The 22,339-nt window shown below is 35.6% G+C and overlaps 1 long non-coding RNA gene and 1 pseudogene across 1 annotated transcript; one reads left to right on the forward strand and one right to left on the reverse strand.

Moving 5' to 3' along the window:
- LOC129892888 (protein STICHEL-like 2) overlaps positions 1–21,174 on the forward strand; it is a 50,927-nt pseudogene extending 29,753 nt beyond the window's left edge.
- LOC129893451 (uncharacterized) lies at positions 15,359–17,663 on the reverse strand. The gene is made up of 3 exons (XR_008767450.1): positions 17,528–17,663; positions 16,803–16,852; positions 15,359–15,517 (listed from the first exon to the last, which is right to left on the reverse strand). It is a non-coding gene; the product is annotated as an uncharacterized LOC129893451 (long non-coding RNA).
- Positions 21,175–22,339: the final 1,165 nt, after the last annotated feature.

The raw sequence follows: 22,339 nt of genomic DNA on the forward strand, positions 1-22,339 counted from the left end.
GGATATATATAGTAGGTGCTCGGAATAAAACTTTCGGGTACCCATCGCGGCCCTGATTGGGTCGTGACATGTTGCACATGTTGATAAAGATAAGAAAGAGTTGATAAAAGATGTCCATATATTGGCACGTTTAAGGGTGCGTTTAGTTGATTCTAATAATGGAAGTGTTCTTGTGCATAATTTTTCCAAATTGTCTCTTGTAGCGGATGTTAAGTCTAAGCAAGACCATGATCCGGTGTTAGTTAAGTTGAAGAAGTCGATTGCCAAAAAAGCCATTGAGGCTTTCTCTCAAGGGCTAGATGGTGTGCTATGTAACCATGGTCATTTGTGTGTACCTAATGTGGATGGATTAAGAGAGTTGATATGGCATGCAGTGGGACATAGCCGAATTTATATCTAAGTGCCCAAATTGCCAACAAGTTAAAGTTGAGCATCAAAGGCTGTGGGGCCTAGCCCAAGACATTGAATTTCCTACTTGGAAGTGGAAAGATGTGAATATGGACATTGTATTAGGTTTGCCTCATACTAAGAAGCAATATGATTCTATTTGGGTTGTGGTAGATCGGATGACTAAGTCGGCATATTTTCTACTAGTTAAGACTTCCTATGTTGCCGAAGACTATGCTAAATTGTATGTTCGTGAGTTGGTAAAAATGCATGGTGTTCCCTTATGCATCATATCGGATCAAGGTACATAATTCACTTCACAGCACAACATGATGCATATTCGCTCTTAGTACAAAGACGTGCAAGACTTTTGCCACGAAGAGCTTCTTGCTCTCTAGGCTTAAAGGCGGCAATCGAGCTTCTACTGAAACAAAACGAAGGAACTTCCGGTGAAAATAGGAAACTTATATTTCTCATTCACAAATCCATATTTGTTTAGGCTACTAACTCTCAATTTGGTCCTACTTTTGGTTTATTTTGTTACTAAAAAGGGAGGAGGAAATTCAGTACCAAATGCTTGGCAATCCTTGGTAGAGCTTATTTATGATTTCGTGCTAAACCTGGTAAACAAACAAATAAGTGGTCTTTCTGGAAATATTAAACAAAAGTTTTCCCCTTGCATCTCGATCACTTTTACTTTTTCGTTATTTTGTAATCCCTAGGGTATGATACCTTATAGCTTCACAATTACAAGTCATTTTCTCATTACTTTGGGTCTCTCATTTTCAATTTTTATTGGCATTACTATAGTGGGATTTCAAAAATATGGGCTTCATTTTTTAAGCTTCTTATTATCTGCAGGAGTCCCACTTCCATTAGCACCTTTTTTAGTACTCCTTGAGGAAGTCATTTCAAAAACGTTTCGGTACAAAGGTTAAGTTAAGTATCACTTTGCATCCTTAAATCGATAGTCAAGCTAGAAGAACGATCCAAACTTTAGAAGATATATTGAGGGCGTGTGTTATTGATTCTAAAGGAAGTTGGGATGAACATTTTCCATAGATTGAGTTTGCCTATAATAATAGTTATCACTCTAGCATCCAAATCTCTCCTTTTGAAGCATTGTATGGAAGAAGATATAGGTCCCCGGTGGGATGGTTTAAAGTTAGCGAGATGTCCTTGGTTGGTCTAAATTTGGTAATAGATTCTATGAAGAAGGTAAGACTCACAAGGGAGAGGTTGAAGACGGATCAAAGTCACCAAAGGTCCTATTCCTATGTTAGGAAAAGATACCTTGAATTTGAGGTTAATTATTAAGTCTATTTGAAGATTTCACCCATGAAGGGTGTAATGCATTTTCGCAAGAAAGGGAAATTGAGTCCTAATTACGTTGGGCCTTATAAGATATTAGGACGTGTTGGTAAGGTGGCTTATGAGTTAGATTTGCCACTTGAGTTAGCTATGGTTCACCCGGTATTTCATGTATCTATGTTGAGAAAGTTTGTGGGTGATCCAAACTCCATAGTGCCATTGACAAATGTAAGTGTTGCAGAGGATTTGACTTATGAAGAAGTTTTGGTGCAAATATTAGACCGGCAAGTTAAGGAGTTAAGGAACAAAGAAGTTGTGTCCATCAAAGTATTACGGAGGAATCAACAAGTAGAAAGTGCTACTTCGGAGGCGGAGGCGGATATGCTAAAACAATACCCGTACCTCTTTCTCTCTACTCAATCCTTATGTAATAAGTGTTTCTTATTCAAGCTAATTGAACTCTTACGTATTCAGTTCCTCCTATGTCATTTATATGCATGCATGTTCATGAAAGTTGATTTTTAATGCCATGCTTTTATGTTAAGTTGAAGTATTCATGTTCTATGCATTTTAAGGTATCATCACACTCATGTTGGGTTATTAGTCATCTTTCCGTGTCCTCCCTATGATAAGTTAATCTCATTCGACGATGAATATTCTTAAGGGGGAGATATTGTAAAACCTTGAAAGTCTGAGAGTTAGAACCCAAAAGAGATCCTCAAAATTTTGAATGGCTCTAGCCTTATGAGCCACTCTATGACTCGTAGATAGTCCTATGACTAGTAGGAATGATTCATGGAGTGACCCTTTGTAGTTGATCATGACCAAACTCAAAGGAAGGTCTTATGACTCATGCTTACAACCCGTAATCACTTAGACTAATTGTGGACATGACAAGTAGGAAGACCTTAGAGACTAAGTTTCAAAAGTCCCTCAAGGTCAAGTCTACGACTTAATAGGACGGTTTGTAGAAGATATTACGAGTCATAGGAAAAACTCATAACAAAACTTTAGAGACCTATATAATTGCAAGATTTGGAACTTGCAGGATGATTCCATGTTACAACTCATACACCTAAAATGAGTCGTAGACATGACCCATTTGTAAACTTCAGAGACTTGAAAAATTAGGCCTTTTCCCAGACCTACAAGACGAGTCATTTTGACAACTCGTCAATACTTTTATAACCCGTAGAAGGGGTCCTGTAGGTCCAAAATCCTAAGTATAATAAGGGGTAATTTTGTCTTTTTCAAAGTTTGATTCAATGAACCTAGACACTTTTATGGCCAAGTTCAAAGCATATATATATATTCAATTCTTCAAATTTCCCTCCTATTCAATTCATTCTCCTAAAATTCTCTAAGACAAGAACAAAGTCTATCATGGTTTCTCCTTTAATCTATAAGCTAGGGTTTCAGATTTCTTTAAGGTTTCTTCCTCAATTCTAGGTGATATCACTCAAGGTATGTGGGAATTAATTCGTGGGTTCCTTTCACCCATGAAGTCCCAAAGTTTTCTCAAAGTTTCTTTTAATTTCAATTAAACTATGAACCCTAATTCTGATGAATTGCATTGTCCTGATTTAATTTTATTTTTAGATGTTATCAATGATCATTATAAGCATGTTTTCATGTGAAGGGCATGATTTTAACTTGAATTGTGAATGCCTATGCGTAAAACTATTTCCAAGTTATGATTATAATGTTAAAGATGATTTTCATGAATAGATTACGAGTTCAATCATCTTCAAGTAAAGTTTTCATGATTTAAAGTTGAGATTATGATTGTATGATGATTAAAATTAAGATCAAAGAAGTTATTATAGTGTAATAAGTCCAATTCTCACCCAATCATGTTTAAGATCATAAGAAAATTCTCACCAAAGTTATAGATTCTTATGAATAACTAAGTTAATGAGCTATTTCTAATATGTTTAAAGCTGGATTGATAGGCAGTTACTACTTTTTCCTATTATGTTATGATCATGTTATAATGAGTTTCCATTGGGATATTGAGTAAGCATCGAGAGGACTTCTAGGTGGGGTTCAGTCTAATAATATAGTTAGTTACCCAAGAAAATCCTAGTAGCAACCTAAAGTCCCAAACTATGTTGCCCACGTAGGATTGCCTTCATGGCCTAGCTAGTGGTTCCATATATAGAACAGTTGAGTTGAGTAACATGGTAGAGTATACCTTGGAAAGGTAGCCTCCCCCTTCTCTATGTGGGGATCATTAGATTCCATGTAATAGATTGCATGGTCTTCTATGTCGGTTAAAGTTCTTATCCCACACAAGTTAAATGTCAAGTTATGAATTCATTATAAAGTTTTATGATATGCATTGACCATGAGTTTCATATGTTTTCAAATGTTTTTAAGCTCTATTCATGTTCATTATGATAGATCATGCATCTAATGACATATTGTTCACATTCCTATTAATTATGTGTGCGTACCTCACATACTTAGTATATTCAAATGTACTAACGCATATTTTTCCTACATTATCTCATAATGTAGGGACAGATAACGTTTTCAATCATCCTTTTTATGGCTAGAGTTGCTATAGAATCTCAAAGAGTTGGTGAGTCCTCATTCTATCGAGGACATGACTTTTATTATTATTGTTACATGAATTTCTTCTATTGTTAGGGTCGGCTAGGAGATTTTCATAAGCCCCCATCAAAGATTAGACTAGAGGCATGTTTAGATAGCATATAATATAGTTCGGTTTGGATAGCTATTGACTTGATTTCCCTTAGTCCCATTCCCTTTTGGTGATTAATTCTTCTTACATTTCCATGTTTCTTTACCTTATGTATATGATGTATGCTAATATTTCTTATGGTTGGGGTCCCTCTCATCTCAATTGTCGCGTCGCGGCTTGTCCCTAGTTTGGGTCATAACATTGTTTCTCAGCCTGCTTGTAGAAGTATAGAACAAATTATGTTTGGCCCTAAAATGAACATTCGAGCTACCACTTGCAATACTCAGGTCACCATCTCTAATGGGAGGTTTCAAAACCAAAGGGAATAGCCTGACTAAGCCAACTGCACAATGGTTCCATATCAGGGTCACTCTCTAGACCATTGACCAATCTCTCTATAATTATGACATGCTCCGACAACCCTAGTACGGGGAGTAACACATGCTATCAATGTTTGGATAACCAATTCATGCATAGGGCACTCTCTAGGCCCTGACCAATCTCCCCATATCGTAGAAATAACTTGGGTTAAGGCCTGACTTGAATAACGTGACAAGCCATCTTGATTAGGTTGAGGACAATCTCAAATACATTGGTGACCACCCCTAGATGTATGTATTGGGCCTTAAAGGCCTGAACCTACTTACTATGCTGCCTAAAAAGATGGCCCCTCTGACAATCTATGGCATAGCGTCCAAACTATCCATACTTGTACCATGACTTATCAAATGCAAACTGTTTAGGAAGCCTAACAACAATAAAATGAATTCTAAGACCTGAATGTCCATAATGCAAACCTTGATAATCCAAACATAAATTCTTTCCATCATGGGCATCACAACCTACCTCAGAACCACTTGGAATATGAGGTGCTACCGCCGCGTGTCTGATGCCTCTTACCACTACCTTTATATTTCTCTATACATGTACTCTCTATAGCCCTCACATAACTAACCAGCTGGGAAAAAGTAGACTTGATCACTACCAAATGCTTCGATGCTAGGCAGAGGGGTAAAGTCAATCCTTCAATAAACCCTTGAGTCAAATCCTGTTTGATGGGAAACAATATGGGAGTATGCCCAGCCCACTCGAAAAACCCAATTACTTTCTCAGAAATTGACAAGGCTCCCTGCTGGAGACCCACAGACTCAATTCTGAGCTGAGAACCCCTTGATGTACCTTAAATCACACTTATTTGTGACATACCCTCAAAGAGACTCAGAGTCCCCAATAATGAATCCTGAGGAGTCAAGGTAGCTACTAGTCTTGTTTGAGACTAAGATGGCACCAGACGTTCTGGATGCCGCTCTATATCCCCAACCTCAAGGTTTGAACCAAGTAGAGGCTCTCTAGACTGACCACGCACTGAGATCCTAGTGGTATGTGTGATTCCCCATACGCGTTCATCGAATTCCTCATGTTATCCATCTATGAAAGAGTACATTCAAAGAAATATTTAGTGGTTGATTGAAGCAAAAGCTCATGATAAGGAATAAAGGATGGAATTTTCTAAGAATGACCTATAGCCTTTCTTCTATAGGACTCCCTAAGATAGGATACAGACGTGTCTGCACCTATCCATAGGACCCAACTAGGAATTTTTTATCATACCAATGATATCAGTAATCTTGAGCTCTGAAACCAATTTTTCTTCACCCAAAATCTCATGTCATGATGGAACCTACTAACATCCCACCAATAGGTAAGTCTATCCCATAGCTTAGAACGAGAAGCAATGGGTTGTCATGCAGAAGAAAATATATAAAAACCAAGGAACAAAATATAAAAAAATATATGACATATATAGAATCTAAATATACATAACATACATCCCCAAGACCTGGTATCTGTCTTTATTCGATTCACTAACTTAACATAGGAGTACAAAGTAAATATTAATATAAAGGCTATTCTTCGAATACAATGTAAAGACTAATCCAGCCAAAAATAGAAGGATAAGGATAGCTCAGCATGCCAAAAGCTCACCCTGAGTCTCAAATCCATAACTATCCCGCATGAAGCACGCGTCAACGCGGAAACTCATCTAAGATCTACAAGAAGCAAAAGTGTAGTATGACTACCAAGTAAATTGTACTCAATAGGTATAGGCCGACTAAGCTCCAAAAATAATACAAGTATAAATAAAAAGTAAATAAGAATCTTATACTACATGCAATCAAATGAGATTAGATGCAGTAAAAGTAAATAGAGGCAAGGGAATAGGATAAAGGAAAAAAGTAACAGAATCAAAGGAACATACTTGAAGGCGCTGGCCCAAAAACCTATTAACATAAAGATCCAATTACGGAATTCAACTTAACAAAGATAGACAAGTGGTAATCACCACTACTTATCATAACAACCTAAAAGGGTCAATCTAATCTAATAAAATAAGAAAGCACCGATATAGAGGAAACTCTAAGCCAATCATATAACCAACTATCAAACTGAAAACAAGATACGCAACTATAGTAAAAAGATAACCTAATCGGACCCCATAATCCCCTTATAGAAAATTAAACATAACCCAACTAACCCTTGGTCCATTATTGCAAACGTTGGAGCTTATCTGCGAATGAGAAGCATCGGGGCCCCTTGTCTTTGCAAACGCAGATCCGAGCATGCGAATGCAAAGAGTTAACATCCTTGACTTTTGTAATACAGCTCAAGGCCTGTGACTACAAACCTGAAGAAAAATAATGTTGCACCAATAAGTGAAATACCAGCTAATTCAATAAGTCCCAAAATCTATAATAGGTGCTCGGAATTCGTTTAGAACCCCGTGCACGCGAAAAACTATGTTACCCCACTAAATTCGATATTCTAAACTCAACAAATATGTCAAAACTTCTGAAGGAGCCCATCTCTATAAACAGTGGTTCCCATACTCAAGCTCTGCTATGGCCATAAGCCATAAGGTTGCTAAAAATCAATTCAGAAACCTTGGGACCCAAACAAAAGTACTACTAGACCTAACTCAATATTCCAGAGCTAATAGAACCCTCATAATTGCATTTTGAGGTGATCTTCCTGAAGTTTTCACCAAAGTTAATCATTTGAACTATAGAAACTCTAAAAAATAAAAAAACTTGCATAAAAACTAAACGAACGACAAGGTGACCGATCTTTCAATCCCTACAATTCATAAATAGCTTGGGATTGCTATAGAAAATCTCTAAACACTGAAATTATTGAGAAATAGAGGAAATAATCTAGAGGGTCATTATATTTTTGTAGTAACAATACTGTGTATCCATGAGAATGAATATGTATACATGATCACAATAATTATGTTTATATATATATATATACTAGCTCTTTGGTAATGTGTAGTGTATTAGAGTTGTCTCTGATAATGAATTATTAGATTTGCTTCATCTGGGATTGTCATCTGACACTTCAAATACAATGAAAGATCTAGAGAGTTAATGAGATCAATAAAAGATCCCATGCAATTACTATCACGATTGACAAATCTAATAATGGACATTCTTGCTGGAAATTGTCAGAGAAGTGCTTGTGAAGTCAAACACATTCTATTCAGCAAACACATTGTTGTAGCTTAGAAACTTCAACATGCACTCAAAGTACTCTCTGAGACTGAAAAACAATTAAGGATGTCAAAAAAATCAACAACATGGTTGACTATTTCGCTTCTACAATTAAGGTCAATGGGTTCTTCAGTCGATGCCAAAGATGAAATTTGTTCTTGAGAAAAGTATACAAATAAGTTCTTGATGGCCATCTTTGTAATACATCATCAGCAAGTGTGAGTTTGAATCACCTTACAAGTTGCGCTTGTGAAAGCATTGAATCTTGCAAAAGGAGAATACAGGATTATCACGACCAAGATACGCCCTAGGTGTGACATGATGATTGGAATCCCGATGGATCCCAACTAAACCTCTTGACATATCATTTATGATCATACATAGGTTAATTATGAAATAATAAGAATCATCAAAAAATAGAATAAAAGTCTAAACATAGATGCCTTTAATAAAGACGAAATAAATTCAAGCTCCATTTGAGAGAAGACATCATAGACTTTATAACATCTAACATGACTCTACTATCTAGATGGGCGCATAATACAAGCTCCGAGCTAACCCAAAATATAGAAGTAAACTTTATAAAGAGCAATGACAGATAAATGCCTTATCCTCAAATCTTAAGGATTCACCAATAATAAAAGAATAGTATTAAAATCCAACCATGAGTGGAGTGTGTGTGAAGACCGTTCGACCCTATTTTATGATATAATGTAGGCAAAAGTATACGTTAGCACATGAAGTATACTAAGTTTGTGAGAAGCATGCATGAACAATGATAATCGGACATAGTCAAGATGAACATGTGATGTGGAACCAATATAATAAAAACATGGGTGATATAACTTGAAAATATTTGAGAATCATAATTATGTGGTCAATGCATCATAAAATATAATCATAACCTTATGATCATAGCATATACATATGTGGTATATTAACCTTAACTGATATGTGACTAAGTGAGCTCTAACATTGAATTTGATGTAATTTCCACACCGAGAAGAGAAAGTCTACTTTCCAATGTAGATTTTGTTTCATAAACATAAAATAACATAAGTTATATGTGGATCCACTAGCTAAGCTATAAAGGAAAACCTACAGTGACATGTGTTGGAACTAATGTTTGCTATTATGGTTCCCTCGTGGATCCCCACTATAAAGGTCGCTCATTGCTAAGTTAATCCCAACGGAATACATAATAAATAGTCATTATGGAAGGTAAATGAACCAATCCAAAACTATGAAAATATAAAATAAGAATATCTCCTTGAAAACCATGATCATAACTTGAACTGTGGATACCTCTCCTTCTACGCATCCCATTTATCATAACTTGCATACAATGAAAAAACCTTTCACAATTCATGGCTTATTACATGAAATCATACTTCAATCATAATACATAGCTTTCATAAATCCTACTTAAGAATACTTAACCTTTATGATCGTAAATCCATAATTCATACTTGAATTTAATAGCATATTGCATGGGTCATTGCAAAATACCTTCAAAACATGAAATTCAATTAAAATCATTCATGAATAGACTATTATCAATATATAAGAGCATAATTAAGTTGATCCATATGCAATTTTTTCAAAACCCTAGAATTGAGAGAATTGGAATTGGTAAAAGAAGAGAGAAATTCTTGGGACTACATGGATGGAAAGGATCCATGGATGAATTCCTACATACCTCGATGAAAATCAACTTGAAATTCGAAGATGAATCTTAAACTTTAGAACCCTAGCTTGATGAAGAAGAAGAATCTTTTGGGAGAGAACCCTTAATGCCTTAGAGTGATTTTGAGAGAAATAAGAGGGAATGGTGAAAATGTGAGGGTTCTAGGTAGTTATAGGCTTAGCATAATACCCCAAAAACGTCCAAGTACATGGCTAAAATAATGGGAAATGACCAAAACATACTTTATTAAATCTGGACGGAATGACATACGGGCAAGGACCTATGGGTCGTAGGTCTGTTGATGGGTCATCGAAATGGGTCTTTAATCCCTTCAATATTTAGACAAAAATCCAACTACGCAGCACCCAACATACGACCCTGGTCTCCGGGTCGTCAATCATCCTATGGGTTGTAGGACCCGTAAATCCTGGTAACTCTCCAATCTTGAGAATTTGAGTTTCTGAACTTCAACCTACGAGTCACTCCTATTATCCATTAAACTACCTATGGACCGTCCTATTTGTTCATAGGAAAGGTTTTGAAACTCAAAAATTCCCCAACTTTCAGAACCCTTCTACGACCCTTTCCTATAGGTCGTAGGACTTTATACGATCTGTAGGACCACTTCGTACATCAATCCTACATTTACAAAGATTTCCAACTTGATCCAGGCCACCTATGATTGGCCTCATACTCCTCATAGTATTTACTACAGACCATAGGTAGGCTCTTAGGGTCTGTACCAGTTCCTATTTTTTGAAATATTTTGGCAACACTATCATGTGTTTGGCTTTTCGACTTTCGAGGTCTTCTAATATCTTTTCCTTGGGAATATTCGTCTTCAAATAGAACTCAAGCTAGCATTAATAAAGAAGTAAAAGATACATAGAAACCCAAAATGAATTCTATAACACATCAAAATGTATAAAAACATGGAACATTTAATCCTAAGCTAAAACATGAAGTTAAAACTCATTTCATGAACATGGATGCATATGAGAACATGAGAATGAATTGGAAAGCATGAATTTGAAGGAGTGAATCAAAGAAAGTCAATACCTCAACTAGAAATGGAAGGAAAGAGATAATGATAATGTTTCATCATATCGGCTTTAGCTTTCCTGTAGCATCCTCAACCTCTTGCTTCCTCCACAACACCTTTACGGATGTAACTTCCTTACTTCTTAACCTTCTAACTTGTCGGTCTAGGATCTTAACGGAAACTTCCCCATAAGACAAACTATTTTTCACACCAAGGATGTCCAAAGGTACAACAGATCTACGATCACCCATATAACTTCTTCAACAACGATACATGAAACACTAGATGCACCCATGCCAACTCCGAAAGCAACTCTAAATGACATGCCACCTTGACAATTCGCCTTAAAATCTAATATAGGTATTCATATGGGGGAATATGCTTCCCTTACTTGCCAAAACACATCACACCCTTCATGGGAGAGATTTTTAACTAAACCCAATCATTTAATTCAAACTGTAGTACCTTCTCCTCACATTCGAATAGGATTTTTGTCGACTTTGAGAGGTCTTCAATCTTTCTCTAACGAGTCTAACTTTTTCCATAGCCTCAAGCACTAAATCAGGTCCTATCAAGTCAACCTCATGAACTTCAAATCAAGTAATAGGAGACCTATATCTCTTACCATATAATACCTCAAATAGAGCCATTTGAATTCTAGAATGGTAACTATTATTATAGGCAAACTCGATCAATGGAAAATGATTATCCTAGTTACCTTTAAAGTCAATGAAACAAGATCTCAACATATGCTCCAATTTTTGAATAGTACGCTTAGACTGACCATCCGTTTGAGGGTGAAAAGTTGTGCTAAGCTTAACTTAAGTATTAAAAAACTTTTCAAAAGACCTCTAAACTGAGATGTTAATTGAGTACCTTAGTATGAAATGATAGATAACGGGATACCATGGAGTTTAACCAACTCTTGAATATAAAGTCTAGTATAATCCTTCGCTGAATAAGAAGTCTTAATCAAAAGAAAATGCGCCAAAATAAAATCATGTTGCCTACAGGTGTGAGGCAACTCTGTAATGAAGTCCATATTCAGATATTCCCACTTCCAAGTAGGAATCTCAATATCTTGAGCTAAACCTCCCAGTTTTTTATGCTCAACTTTCACTTTTTAACAATTAGGATATTTAGACACAAACTTCGTAATGTCCTTTTCCATACCCTTCCACTAATACACTTCACTCAAATCTTTATACATATTTATGGAACCTAGATGAATAGAATATTGTGAACTATGGGCTTCAGATAATATCATTTTCCTCAAACTATCAACATCGGGAACACACAAACGACCTTGATATCTAAGCACCCTATCTCCCCCTTGGGAGAAAGCCTCAATGATTGTTTCGACAATCGCTTTCTTCAACTCAACCAAGGTCGGATCACTATCTTGTTTTGACTTGACATCTTTCACAAGAGACAATTCAGAACTATTTTGCACAACAACACCACCATCCTTCAAATCAACCAAGTGAACACCTAAACGAGCTACTCTATAAACATCACAAACTAACTCTTTTTTTTCATCCACAACATGGTAAACACTATTCATGTACAACCTAATAAATGTATCCACAACCACATTTTCTTTACCCAGATAGTACAACACGCACATATCATAATCCTTTAACAGTTCAAGCCACCTCCTTTGGTGAAGATTCAAATCCTTTTGGTTGAAAACTCTTATGATCGATGAATACATCAACATGTACCCCATAGACATAGTGTCTCCAAATTTTCAAGGCAAATACAACCATCACTAACTCCAAGTCATGGTTTCAATAGCTCCTTTCATTCACCTTAAGTTGCCTAAAAGTGTAGGCTATTACCTTATCATTTGCATAAAAACACAACCAAGACCAACCTTTAAAGCATTACATTAAACAATAAAACCATCGGATCCTTCTAGTAGAGTCAATACCGGAGTGGAAGTAAGCCTATCTTTCAACTCTTGAAAGTTTTTCTCACATACTTTGTATCATTGGAATTTCACCTTCTTTTGAGTCAAAGTACTCAAGGTCAATGCAATCGAAGAAAATATTTCCACAAACCATTATAATAATCGACTAAGCCCCAAAAACTTCAAATATCAGAAGGAGAAAAAGGTCTAGGACAATTATTAACCGCTTCGGTCTTCTTAGGATCAACCATAATACCTACATCGGAAACAATATTGCCAAGAAAAGTGACTGACCTCAACCAAAACTCACACTTGCTAAACTTAACAAACAATTGACGATCCTTGAGCTTTTTTAAGACAACCCTCAAATGATCGGCATGATCCTTTCCTTGACGAAGCATTTTGTGTGCTATTCAGAGTATATCAGTCACCAAAATAGTATTTCTACTCTACTAAGAACTAAAACTATATTTTGAGAATGAGTAAAAAAAGTGTATAGACAGAAGAGTTGCTTGAGAAAGTTTGATGAATAAAATGATGAATTAAGGTGGGTATTTATAGGTTTGAAAGAGAGACCTAACAATAATTAAAATAATTATAAAGAAAAATCTAAAAATTAATGGAAGATTGTGATGTCATGAGTGATGTCAAATAGAGGACTACTGATGTCATGAGTGATGTCAAATGTATCTAGATCTTTCCATGGTTGGTGAGATGAACTTTCTTTTAACGGAATATTTTTTTTCAGAGCTGCGTTTGAACAAGATAACTTCTTCATTAGGATTTGGTGTCTCACATGAATTGTTTATCTAGAAATCTAGTTTCCTATCAGTCAAGAATTAACTGATTTGGAATAACTTACAGTGAGATATGATTTTTCTTCTATAAATACTCTATTCCATCACAGGACCCTATCTTATAATAATTAATTTATTTGACCTATTTAACCTATAAAACATAAAATATGGTCCACAAAAGTTGTAGTTAATGATGTTGGGGTTATTCAGAAATTTGAATCACCTAATTTGAACCAACCTATGAAAGGTTATGCCCAAAATACAGAAGTTGTATCATTTTCATCGAGAATTGGAACGTCATATACAATGTTTTTAGGAGATGTTAAACACCATTTTTTATCGAAATAATTTATAACAGCCCAACAATTACAAGCATTCAATGTATATTTGTAACTATACTTAATCCTTCAATTCAACACAACAACAACACATTATAACCAGCCTTTAAAACAATTATAATTCCAACTTGAAATATCATATTTTTCCATTCTCATTATATATCAGCCACAAAAATAACATCAACATTAATTATAATTAACTTCATCATTTTTGGATTAAGGCAGCCTAATAATTACCATCAACACAATGCAAGTCTTAACTCTTAATTTCTCAAATCAACAAGAACAACAACACACTCAAAACAGCCCCCCCCCCTCCTACATGACTCAAACTATACCTCAGCATCAACATGCATAGTTTCTTATATCCAATTCACATCTACCAAATTATAACAAGTCCAAACCACTTCTAAAATATGTAGAAAAGAATTAGATTTTACCTTAACAAATTGGCTCCTTAAGTTGGCTGAAACTTGTGAATTGATGTGATAATTCTTCTTGCTGCCTCAATAACTACTTCACGTTGTTAATCACCTCCAATTGATTGAAAAATACCTTAGAGAATTTATATAGGGATCAGAATTTGGGGTCTTTACTTTGCTCAGCCATGGCCGTGAGGTTATGCCTTAGACTCTCTCTCTTTACCTCTATGTTATGTTGAAGAAGAATGAAGTGAATGACTAACTAATTAGTCATCAACTAAGCTCTTATACATGAAACCTTGAAGTTACACGTGCCTCACTCATGCCATGGGTCAATCAGATTTGGCCATGCTATAGTGGAGTCCACTTAGCCCACTCATGCTTTAATTAGTATTAGTTTAATCACTAATCCATTTAATAATCTAATCATGGTTAATTAATCCCTAATTCCCACTAATATTCTATATCAATTAAAATTTGTAAGCAATTCATACACTTAATTAAAATCAGGGATTAAAATCTTTAACTCATATCTCAAAATGATCTTATCCTTAAACTTATCTCGATTAGCATAAAATATTCCAATGCTCAAAAATATGGGGTATAACAAAAATCCAACCACTCAGGACCCAACTTACGACTCTGGTCTATGGGTCGTCAATCATCCTACAGGTTGTATGACCTGTTCATCCTGGAAACTCTCCAATCTTGAAAATTTGAGTTTTTAAACCTCAACCTACGAGTCACTCCTATAATCCGTTCTACTAGCTACAGACTATCCTACTTGGTCGTAGGAAAATTTATGAAACTCAAAAATTCCCCAACCTCCATGAGTCTCCGTAGGACCACTTCGTAGGTTGAGCCTAAGCTTAGCGAAATTTCCAACTCGATCCAGGCAACCTACGATTGGTCTCCTTCAGCTCATAGGACTTCCTAAGCACTGTAGGTAGGCTCGTAGGGTTTGCACTAGTTCCTATTTTTTGAAACTTTTTGTCACGACCCAACCAGGGCCGCGACGGGTACCCGAAAGTGTTATTCTGAGCACCTACTATACGTATCCTATTCTTACTACTGAGTGGGCCGAATGAGAGATACCATTGTTAATAGCATAATTATAACCATATGTCAACAGACTTTGCTAACATATTACACAACGACTAGCAAAGTTGCAAAACATCTAGCTTTACATATCTGTCTACGAGCCTCTAAACAAGATACATATGACCACAAGGAGGGCCGGTTTCTGCCGTGCCCAAATATATACACGAACTAGTACCGATAAAATGAAGCTCCGAAACAACTAGAGCGCTCTTGGTGTACTGCTAGTGGAGCTCCTAAGGACCAAACTCGTCCGCCTGCCTACCTGCGTGGCATGAAACGCAGCATCCACAAGAAGGGACGTCAGTACGAGTAATGTACCGAGTACGTAAGGCATAAAAATCATCATAATAAAGAACATAAGGTATGAATAACCATATCGTAGAATCATGGACATATAGTGAGTTAAGAGAGTAACCTGTACATATGAGTGCCCTTTTAGGCCAGATGCCATGCATGCTTGTCTTATCATAAAAAAACATTTCTTTTTCATATTCATAGAAAATAGAAGTCATATCACCGAACAACGTCGGCGTGCCCACATATGTCCCGCGTCCGGGCATCCCGCGTCCAGGATGAAAATTACTCCAACTGATCAGGTGGGAATACGTCTATAGCGCCATATATACACCTCCCCATATCCCACATATACATATACATATACATATACATATAGACAGCATGCAGGAGAGCTCAACGAAAGTCATGTATCTATCGGAGTGACGGAAGGTCGGTAACCTCCGATTATATTATGAATTAATCACGGTCGCTTTGTCTCACCTTGAAGGAACAATTATTATAGGATGAGACTATCAACGAAAGATAATATTAAGAGAACGTAGAATAAGGTCACAATCTCATAAGACGCCAAATCGTATACATATCCACATAGGACCAATTTTCAAGACTCGTAGAAAAATCGGAATGAGCTATGATTCAAAATCAAGATAAGAGTCATGTCAAGTACCTTTCAAAAATTACCATGGATTATATCAAAATAAAGCTTTTGGAAGCATATACACGTATCTAAGCACGAGAAAATATCCTTTGGAAACTCAAGAAAATCGGCCATCCTAGTGGCTCTGCGAATAAGACTTTCTTGAAATTGTATAAAATGCCATATACTTGTTTCATAAAAATCATGCCAAAAAGAAAGAGTAGCTCTATATATTTATGTCAAAATATGCCAAGAGAAAGAAGGGTAAACCTTACATACATAAAGCCGCTTTTATCTTAGTCATCTTAGACATATTCTCATCCTCGACATCGTCAATGTCGTTGTAAAACATATCCATCGTCATTGTCATAAAAGCTTGTAATATTGTAAACCTTTGTTTTGGAAAATCATAGACATTTTGGAAAAACATTGACGGATTATAGGAAAAGTAGTCATTTCCTTGGGACCGTTGACACCTAACTTTTGGAAACAAAGAAAATATGGAAGCACTTATGAAACCATGACATCGGAATCATGCCTTAAAAGGAAAGGGTAAGCCTTACATACTTATGCCAAAGACATGCCAAAAGAAGGAACGATTAGCTTTACATACCTTGTCCGCTTCCTTAGTCAATCCCACTTAACTCTTGGCTTTCCCAAAATCTATAACAAGATTAATGAATGCCAACATTAGCTATAGGTATCCAAGAACCTCATTCTAAACTAACATTTTGTCTACCAAAATTTCGACAGCACTTCCCTTGTAAATACACCATCCCCGAGGATCTAACTCGGCCAATTTACCAACAATCATACCAAATCAATATACTACTTTCTCCAAGACCTTGCAATTCCAATAAGAACAATAACAATCTAATCCCTTCTTTCAAATTCAATTACCACAACCCAATAATTTACACACTAACCACATCATACTAACAATATTAGCTTCCATATATGCAAGAACATCATATTAAATTTACAAACTTCTAAAACAAGTCTCCAACTACTATAACTTTATAAGGATCCTTAATCTTTTCTTAGCAACATAGAATCCATCACAAAAACTAAAATACTAAATAGAATCAATTCACCATAACTTGCCAAACCACCCCCATATTCGGCCACAACAACTATATGCATATTTTCATGAATTTTCCATCCATTCCTATACCTTGCAACAACAACCACATACTACATAAAATTAATCTATTCTTTCCACACAATATCACATACACGGCCAACACCCACATACATATTTTCATATACTTCATCCATTTCTTCACTCTACAACATATACCAACCATCCATAAAAAATAGAGAAGATTGAAACCTTACCTTTTCCACTTAGTTCTTCAACTTGCTAGAATTGTGCCTTGCAAAAATGAATAGCCTTCTTGTTCCAACAATCTCTCTATGTTGATTAGGGCCTTCAACTTGCTTGGAATATTAGAAGAATTAATTTTGAAACAAGATTTCAAGGGATAAAATTCCTAGCTATGCCAATTTTCCTCTCTTATTTTTTTTTTCTCCCCTCTTTTCTCCAAGTTTCTTGAGAATTCTAGAAATAGAAAACAAGATGACTACTAAGTCATCTTTTAGACTTTTCTACTTCTTGAAGTTTCTAGCAAACTAGAAATATATATAAATAGATAGTAAAAGGGTAATGGGTCTTCCTAATTAATGAACTTAATTTCCAAAATTTGGGCCATTTCTTATTTTGGGCCTCAATTTTCTTATCATTATTCCTTTGTAGCCCAAACTTATGTATTTCACTTTTGTAATTCCCAAACTAATTTCCCAAAAAGAATTCCACATAAATTTTTCCCTCGGCCCTCCTCCGTATTTCCACCTCAATGTTTTCTTGAACATTACACCGGTATTAAATAAAATAACTCATAACCTCTTTCCTTGCAAGTAAATTGTTTTTTTCCAAATGCGCAAAAGTGCGAGATGTAACACTTTTCTGCAACACTATCATTTGTTTGGCTTTCCAACTTCCGGGGTCTTACATCCTGGTAAAGGAACTCTGGCTTCTATATGGCGTAGAGCTACTGAAATGTGCAAATCCAATTCCCTTTAAAATTCTTTGAAAAGAGGTTAGTTGTCATCAATTTGCCTTAAGAAAGGTTTGGCAATTTCTGAGTTGGAGTTCTATTGACCCAAAGACATGTCAAAGGCTAAGAAATTGTGGAAACCCATTGAGAATGCACTTTAACAAACACTATGTTTCAATGTGGAGATCAGAATCAATTTTGTGCCCGGCTGGTTCCCCCAAAACTATTACAGAATAAAAAGGATTTCTTATAGAATTTTTAATTGTTCGCATGGTAAACCACATTCCAAGATTGAACGTATAAGTGATACATCAGAGAACTCTAATTCTGAAAGAGTGATAATGGATGATAAAGTTGTTGAAACGTGTTCCTCTGAGTGTTTATCTCAAGACTCTCAAATATGTTGTCATGGTAGAAAAATTATGACCATAAGGAACTGTGATGGAAACGCACTAAGAATTGGATCAGATACACCTCATATATTACTAATAGATGGTTCCCTACAAACACATCAGTTAGAGTCTGATTGTTTGAAAGACAGAAGTACTTGCAGATGCCGGGATTTACTTACCATAGAGTCGGAGAAAAAAACAAGTTGTTTTCCTCAAACAGTTGGATTTCTAAAGAGATCAAGGTCATCAAACGCTTCTCATATGACTTTTTTGATATCCAACCACAAAGAAATTTGGTTTTATCTATTCCCAGCAAGACACCTTATCAAAGCCACATTCGTTGTAGCAGTTTAAATAATCACTCTTCTTGGAATCTAGATCTTTCAAAGGATTCCACGTCATGTCATGCATTGCTCTTTCTTTCTTCAATTCCCCAGCAAATTAATAATTAACCCAAATAAAGACAATTAAGTAACTCTACCCATCAAAACTGAGACAAAATAGGTGAAAAGATACACTTTCATCATTCATTTCCTGGGACGGTTCTAGGTGTTGATTTTGTACAGTATACTACCTTGTGTTTCTTCGCAAAAATATGTTTCAAAAAACGGAATTCTCCAGCATAAATAAATGTAGAGCCTTTCGTTTAGGTAATTACATGTACATGCCTCAGAAGAAGCAAACTAGCTATAGACATCAAAAGTTTGTAAAACTCTACAAGTCGAGTGCTATTTCAGTTAGGGTTTATTGAAAGTTACTCTATACTAAATCTTAATTCATGCCTATATAAAGGTTATTATATTCTCTTAAAAAGACATCTCAAAAATTTCACAAATTTATGAATATTCATAAAGAGATCAAAATATGTCAAACTCTTTTTGATAATAAAATACTTCAAGAAGATCCACAATTTCTTTCATAGAGATCAAGTTCAAATCATCATAGCTAGTTTGAGAAATACGCAATGAACGGCCCTTGAATCACAATGGATATCAAGTCTAAATCATCCTACATTAGAAAATGCTACTAATGACCCTCGAATCATGGAGAAACAATTCTGATACAAGAATCAAGAAAATAAATAAATTTGTATCCACATATATTATCAATAAAATTATATTTCTTCATATTTAATTTGTAATTACAATTTATTTTTCGTCACTTTAAAATTTGTTACAAACACCAGCATCAACTGATATACATGTCAGAGTTGTATATTATAGGGGAAGGTTCCAACTGATCATTATTGGACATAGAATGTATGGTTCACTGAAGAAAAATAAAGACATACTTTAATCATTTGGATGTCATGCAAAATCTACTCATCTTTGTGAGAAACAAATAAAGGATAGAGAAGTAGGAAAAATAAAGTACATGCTCGATCCAACAGATCGATGCAGATACAAAGCCATTCCCTCTCATCATTCCACCATCAAAGGAAACCGCACCATCTTTTATACAAGAACTGCCTTGTAAAGGGCAGCTCGGTGCACTAAAGCTCCCGCTATGCGCAGGGTTCGGGGAAGGGCCCGACCACAAGGGTCTATTGTACGCAGCCTTACCTTGTATTTCTGTCATAGGTTGTTTCCAAGGCTTGAACCCGTAACCTTCTGGTCACATGGCAGCAACTTTATCAGTTACTCCAAGTCTCCCCCTTCAAAAAAATGCCTTATAAAGGTGTTCTTTAAACTTGTAGACTGAAGCTTACCGAGCAGACGGTAGCCAGAGACAATCACCTGAAGCAGTTCTAAACGGAAAATGTTCTGCAGGTAGGGAAATTATAATAACTGAAAACAGTGAGTATTAAGTAAACCAGAGAAAGAAAGTCTTTCGGAGTGAATTGGTACCCACATATATTATCAATAAAATTATATTTCTTCATATTTAATTTGTGATTGCAATTTATTTTTCATTACTTTAAAATTTGTTACAAACACCAGCATCAACTGATATCCATGTCAGAGTTGTATATTATAGGGGAATTTCACATTTCTAGAGCACTGGTGCATTTCACATTTTCATCCATTTGATAATTTTCAAGAGCTCTGGCAGTTGCACGGCATTTTCATACTACAAGAAGCATGAGATATTCTCCAAGATATGTTGAAAGCATGCTAAGGCAAGAAAACACACTCAATTACATCCATACTGCCAAAGAAGTTCTTTAACTCAATGTTAATAATATAGGTGAGGGAACTGATATATGTAGTACATAAACATGAGTATAAAGTAATTAGGTGGAAACTTACAACTCGTTAACGTTGGCGAGCAATTTCACCAAAGCCTAATCCAATCTTTATTTGTGTTTTGCTAGAGAAGGAGCATTGTTAATGTCAAAAATATGTGCATAAAAGGGAAAAAATAACTCAGTGTAGAAGAAGGCTTGATTTACTAAGGCTGTACTTTCGAATAAGCGGATGTAACAACGCATACTTTTTTTTTTGTTTTTGCAGAAGTTGGATGTTTGATGGAAACTGAGCAACATTTGATTGTTTTACAGATAGAAAAACAAGAAGTTGCATCAACTGGGGATTAATGGACGTTGGCGCCTGTGCAGGATATGAGAGACCACAATTTTTAGTTAGGGGCATTATAGTAATTTAATATTTAAAGTTCCCCCATTTTGGAGGATTTATAATGTTTCCACATTTCCCCTCTAGTGTGACTCGAACCTAGGACCTACCGGTCGTGGGTAAAGGTGCTTAACCAACTGAGCAACCTTCAGTTGTCATTTAAATTAGGAAGTTCATGTTTTTAAGGTAATATATATATAACAAATCTTCTCAAATTATAGATTTAGTTCTCAATATTGTCCCCATAAGCCATTCTTTCACCAATTTAAGAAGATTACTTTTAATATGATACCCATCTTGGAAAATTAACCTTTTGTGTGCAATAAGATGCGTGAAATTGAGTAAAATTCAACAACAATATAATTTCAAATCATGAACCATTTATAAGCTAAATCCCAATTTCAGATTCCCCAACAACAATTATATTTTTCAATAATCCAACCCAAAAATATTTTAAACCCATAACATGCTTTATATGATAAGTTATAACTCCAGCTTAGTTTGAGAACAATAAGCATAACCTACCTTGAAGTATGAGCAAAAAACACCACGAACCCTCACACCACCACTTTTTCCTTTATATAAGGCCTTAGATTTCTCCCAATCTATCAAAATCATGATCCACATGAGAGTACGAGTATATTGCTAATCATATTATAATATAATAGTCCGGGTTAAATTAGATAAAAAAGTCAACCCCAAGATCCAATGTCAAACCTGGAATTTTTCTTTGAATCAACTCTTTAAATCACCATTTTACAATTTCATAACCTAGGAAAAAATGCTCAAATTTCATTACCCATATGCAATAAAACAATTAAATCATCGACAAACTAATAGAAAAATACTAAGTAAAGAGTTAGAATCTTACCCCCGTGAAGAAATCTCCAAGTGGCTTCAAATATCTCCCAAACTAAGTTCAAAATCTTCCAAAACTAAAACACAAAGTCTATATTTGAAAATAAAACTAAATTTTTCCAAGTTCTAAGTGCTCCGCGCAAGCGCGATATCCCAATGCAAATGTGAACAATAATAGGCCGGAATGATGGGGAAGGAGGCCCTCCCTAATTCAATGGAAAGGCCGAATTATGCCCTCACGAACACAGACCTATTCACACGAACATGATG

The sequence above is a fragment of the Solanum dulcamara genome, chromosome 6, assembly GCF_947179165.1.
Source record: "Solanum dulcamara chromosome 6, daSolDulc1.2, whole genome shotgun sequence".
NCBI lineage: Eukaryota > Viridiplantae > Streptophyta > Magnoliopsida > Solanales > Solanaceae > Solanum > Solanum dulcamara.